At 39.3% G+C, this 5323-nt stretch overlaps 1 long non-coding RNA gene across 1 annotated transcript; it reads right to left on the bottom strand.

The window, feature by feature from the left end:
- Positions 1 to 3877: 3877 nt before the first annotated feature.
- Positions 3878 to 5026, bottom strand: LOC121715895. Its single transcript, XR_006033703.1, has 3 exons — positions 4908 to 5026; positions 4378 to 4444; positions 3878 to 3995 (listed from the first exon to the last, which is right to left on the bottom strand). It is a non-coding gene; the product is annotated as an uncharacterized LOC121715895 (long non-coding RNA).
- Between the last annotated feature and the right edge of the window lie 297 nt (positions 5027 to 5323).

The raw sequence follows: 5323 nt of genomic DNA, 5'->3' as shown, positions 1-5323 counted from the left end.
TCCAAAAGCTGAAAACACAATTGCTGTTAAAAAATGCATGGCTGAATCAAAATCATCAGTGTTATTACAGAATGGTTTTAATGTCAGAATGGTTTTAATAATAATAGGACGAAAACAATGGATATGGTCTCTATCAGGATATTATGGATTGGCACCCATGGAGTTTTAACAGGATTTACTGAGCGGAGACTTGCTGTAAAGGTCAGCTTAAAGTGGCATGTGGCCTCCCAGAGGTGTACATCTAAAATTGAGTTGTCCTTTGTTCTTGGCTCGAATATAAAAAGTCAAAGGCATTTATAATTTTATAAAGTGCAGCAAAAGTTTAAGTTTCAAGTACACTGGTACAGTCATGGCATTTGGGAACTTTTTAGCCTCTTTTAGCCCATACACACATGAAAAATGTAAGCTCTTGGTATCTGCCAAATAGAATACCTTTATAATGAAATGACAGTTACTGATTGTTTTGTTTGGTTAATTCGTTCATTCATTCCTTTATTCTTTTCACATACTCCTTGAAAGAGTCATGAGGACAGTAGGCTATTGAAATGCAGGCCAAAGCCCAGGAGGGCTGGGAAATGTACTCACCTTTCCACTGCTCTGGGTTAAGGGATGCAACTCTTACAGCATTATAAAAAGCTCAGTTAGTGCTGAAGGAATACCAAAGAGGCAAGATAGCATCAGGAGGCTAACATAGTTCAGAAAGACTGGCTTAAGCAATGCCTTATCTCTTATTTTTGAGACAGCTACACGAATGGAAAATATTGCACATACAAGGATTTGAATGATTGGTGAACGCCTACACATTTTTATTGTTTTTATTATTAATTTCACTTATCTCTGGCTGCTTTTGCCTTGGATGGAGCCAGGAGATATTTTTTAGCAATTAGCTAATCTACAAACAGAAACTCACCCACCACTGCAATCTTGCTTAATTAGAACATTTTACAAATTGTGGGTTTCCGGTGTTACATGGCAACTGTCTCCCGTGTTAACTGGCTGCGTTGATGACGTTTCATGATTGATGACGTTTCATGATTGATGACGAGTCTTTGACAGATGTGGCCGCTTGCAGATTTGTAACTTTCTGATATACTAGAGACGCACACAAATATGCATGACATGTTTAAAAGTCAAAATTGTATGTAGTACTACATGCACTGGACCATTAATATTAATAAACAAACACCTAAATAGCATAAATTAACTTCACGTGGGTATCGAACCACGAATATATTGACCTGTTTGCTTGGTAATCAGACGTCTATCAACTTGCGCCACGAGCCAGCTGACGGCACTCACAGAAATTGACTTCAGTTGTATGATTAAAAGAAGTCAGCTAACGTTATGATAATTGTAACAAGTTAACATAGCTGTTCATGTTATCTGGCTACCATGTTATCATGCTACCGTTGCCCAAGCCATTTAGTAGGCCTTCAAAGTATCATGGTTAAGTTTTACAAACGTTTCACTGAGGTTAGGCTGTGGCCGCCCCTACCTGAAGTGTCTGTAGAGCAAATAAATCAGCAAATACATCAAATAAAATGTGTATCCTTGTGTTGTGTAGCCTATCCTTTTGTCCAGCCTATTCTTTTAAGAATTCAGTTCATTAAACACAGGCATTGAAACCCACACTGCAATGGGCAGGAGAGGTCTATAACGTGTCCATATTTTACACAAAATTTGTGCACAGGGAGAGTCAAAACTCTTAGTCTTATAGGCTATTAACGTTAATGTTGCTGACATGTAAACATGGGTTGGATATTTTATTGATATTTTATTTCCCAATTCACATGTTTATGCTTCTCCTGTGGCGCAACAGGTTAATGCTTATATAGCCTATTGCTTTTTCACGCAGTCGACATAGGTTCAATCCTCCCCATTACACGTTTTTTTTAAAGTATTTAATATTTATTTATTTTTAGACCAGCAGGGCTTCCTCAATTTAGGCTACAGATACTAGGTGGCCACAGAGAGCCTGACCAGCAGTCAGTGAAATGTTTGAAAACTTAACCATGATACTTTGAAGACCTATTGGCTTGGGCAACTGCTGTAGCAAGACAACACCATCAGCCATGCATGTTAACTTGCAACAATCATCAGCTGACTTCTTCAAATTGTATAGACTAAGTCAAATACATTTCACTATGACTTATCAGCTGGTTCGTGGCGCAAGTACGTAGATGAATGGTTATCATGTAGCCACTGGTGCCTTAATGCAGGGGCTTACCTGGGCTGAAGCCCAGGGGCCTCGACCAATGAGGGGCCTCCTAATAATAATAATCATTATCAATAATAATAAACGGTCGTGTCCGTATTCGCGGCGTCAGTCATTAGCCTATTCTGGAGCTAGCCTACATAATTGAGCACATTGTACTGCTCTACAATGACATCGATGCAGAGGCCCCCTTTGTCTTCTCTTCTAAAGTGTAACAAAATGTAACAAAACTTAATAAATCCCAAAGTAGAGGAGCTACAGGAGAGGCTAAAACTGACTGACAAATTTACAAACTCTGGAGATAACGTGGGTTGGATTGAAGCAACGATAAACGAATGACGTGGATTCCTGTAACTGTCCATGAAAACAGAAGGCATAGCAGGTAAATATCGTAGCAAATAGACTGGCAATGAAACGGCTTTAAAAACATGTAGGCCTATTTCACTTGTCTCACTGGAGTGAACGCAGAACATGTTGCGCAAATTGTATTGCATTGTATGTGCCTTCTTATTTTTTACTTTTTATATTGTTTACTTGAATGTTATGTTTGTCTGTGGACCTAATTGGTAAAATATGTCTTGTCTCCACCGTGGGATAGTAGGAAGCGCAATTTCGATCTCTTTGTATGTCTTGACATGTGAAGAAATTGACAATAAAGCAGACTTTGACTTTAACTTTGACTTTGACTTTGAAAGAAATGAATTAGTGATCTGCATCTCCGTTCACCAAAAGCTAAGTTTGTGCCCATATTCGCATAAATAATATATATTATGTTTTGTTAACGTGAGTTATGTCTCCATGTTGGGAAGTGTAGGGATAATGCATAAGGTAGCCAATGTTCACGTCACATGAGCCAGCTGCTTGTTCTGTAGGCTAAAAGTATTTCTGTCCCTCCCAATCTGTGTTAGAATGGTGTGTTAAGTAGACAGAATTTCAAAAAACCTCCTGGGGAACCCACCGACACGACAAACACATGCACTTTTGAAAAGCTTGAAACGTCCATATGTGTAGCCCATCTTTCAGATAGCAAAATGTATTTGGCCCGGATCCGGCCCAGATCCACCTTCAGATCTGGGCCGGATCCGCAAAACGGACCTGGGCCGGTGTCTTTTGGCACAACGGGCCAATACCGTTCCACATCAGTTTTCATGATCTGGCCCAGCTCTGGGACAGCTCTGAACCGGATGTGTTTTTTATTTGGCGGATCCGGGCCAAATGTGCAAATTATAGTCATGATCTGGGCCAGATCCGGACCAGATAAGTGTTCGATAGTGGCGATTGCGGCCCTTATTTGGGCCAAATGTGCACTTTATCATAATGATCCGGGCCAGATGAGTATTCGATAGTGGCGATTGCGGCCCTTATTTGGGCCAAATGCGGACCAGCTCATTTTACGTCTGGCACCCATTTGTACTATATAGTCAATGTCACTAACAAATCAAGGAGTTACAGTATTTGTTTAGAATTTTAGAAAGTTAAGATTGTCAAATGTATAAAGGATTACTAATAAAGCTTTTTAAACAGTAACATCCAATACCCCTAGTTGAACTCAGTAGCCAGTAGTTTGATCATGTATATTGACTGTTAAATTATCAACATCTTGGAATAAATGATCTAAAAATCAAAACCTTGTACTAATGTATTTGAGAAAAGAAGCACAAATTCAAAATTTTACTTACTTTATTAAATTTCATTTATCACACACACTTTCCCTCTCAATTTATTACACACACATATGTAGCATGCACTGGGTGGTGGGTGGATCTTGTCCTTACTGCCCCTGTTGAGACAATAAAGGCAATCAGCACACATGACAATCCTTGGCTAATGCTTCCTGTACAGTCTTAGTCTTGGAACAAGAAAATTTAAAAAATGTGAAAATGGAGGGTACAAATTTGAAGACAAAGTGGAATGTCTATTTCTATCCCTGTTCAAACAATTTAAGCAAAAAAAAAAAAAAAACAGCGTTCCACATTCAGCTTTTAGAGAGACAGTTATCTTTGATTATGAGTGCACCACCAGGGACTCGAATTTCCAAATGACGATTGTCCGTCGTACAAACGAGAATTTTAATCCCTGATAACACCTTTGTGTAATATATTTTGGTTTTTGAGTTTTAAATGTCAGAAACATAGGCTAAACAGTGCTACAAGACTACTTACCTTACTGAAAGGGAGGATTGCAGACAGGGCACGCCAGTCACGCCACCTGAACGCCTCGGTCCTGGGGCTGAAGAGACGGGGCGGAGGGAGAAGGCATGATTCTTTTGATACTTGGATACACGTCTAACTGTATAAAATCATTATTTTAACATACAAACACGTATCTCACTACATAGAACACATCTCAATTATTTTCTGGCTTACAGAGGATGCAGTAGCGGTTAAGGAATCGTGAATCGTGGAATCGTGAATCGTAAGGAAATTGTGGGTCTACGTTGCTCTAAGGGAGAGCCCTGAAGTAACAAGTAAATTGACCAAATTAAGTCGCTTCGGATAAAAAGCGTTGCTAAATTAATTTGTACATGGATAAAATGAACATTTCATTAACCCTTGGTTACCCCAAAAGCTAACGTTAGCTAATTGTCCAAGACCAGTTTAAAGTTGCGTAAATGTCAAAATGATCCATTAACATTATATGAAAGCAAAAATAATGTATTTCATTCTAATATAGTTGAAGCAAATAGGCTTACCTGAAACAAATCAAACGAACTCTTCTTTTCACTAGCTCTCGTGTTCACCAACCGCCTCCGTTAATGTCTAACTCAGCTCTGGCAGCGGTAAGGCAGTCGACGAAATCGTAGAACTAAAAATTCGTGCTTGTCTGATCCGGGTCAATGTCTCCATCACGACAGTAAAACAGAGGTGACAGTTACACGGATTTGCCAGTTTGAAGGCGGAGTCTGTCCGGAGTCTACTGCTATATAGTGTTGTAAAAGTTCAACGCTGTTGTTTTCGTGCAGTAGGCTAACCTTTTTGATAAGTGATGTCATGGGTAGGCTGACGTGATTAAGGGCTTTCTGTTCCTGTTTATGTTAATGTTTTACATAGGCTCAATAATGATAGGCTACACTGCATGTTAGGCTATATCAACCAAAAGCGCACGTTA

The sequence above is a fragment of the Alosa sapidissima genome, chromosome 8 (assembly GCF_018492685.1).
Source record: "Alosa sapidissima isolate fAloSap1 chromosome 8, fAloSap1.pri, whole genome shotgun sequence".
Classification (NCBI taxonomy): Eukaryota; Metazoa; Chordata; class Actinopteri; order Clupeiformes; family Clupeidae; genus Alosa; species Alosa sapidissima.
Note: the sequence above shows the minus strand (reverse complement) of the source record. Positions and strands in the feature narration are given on the sequence as shown.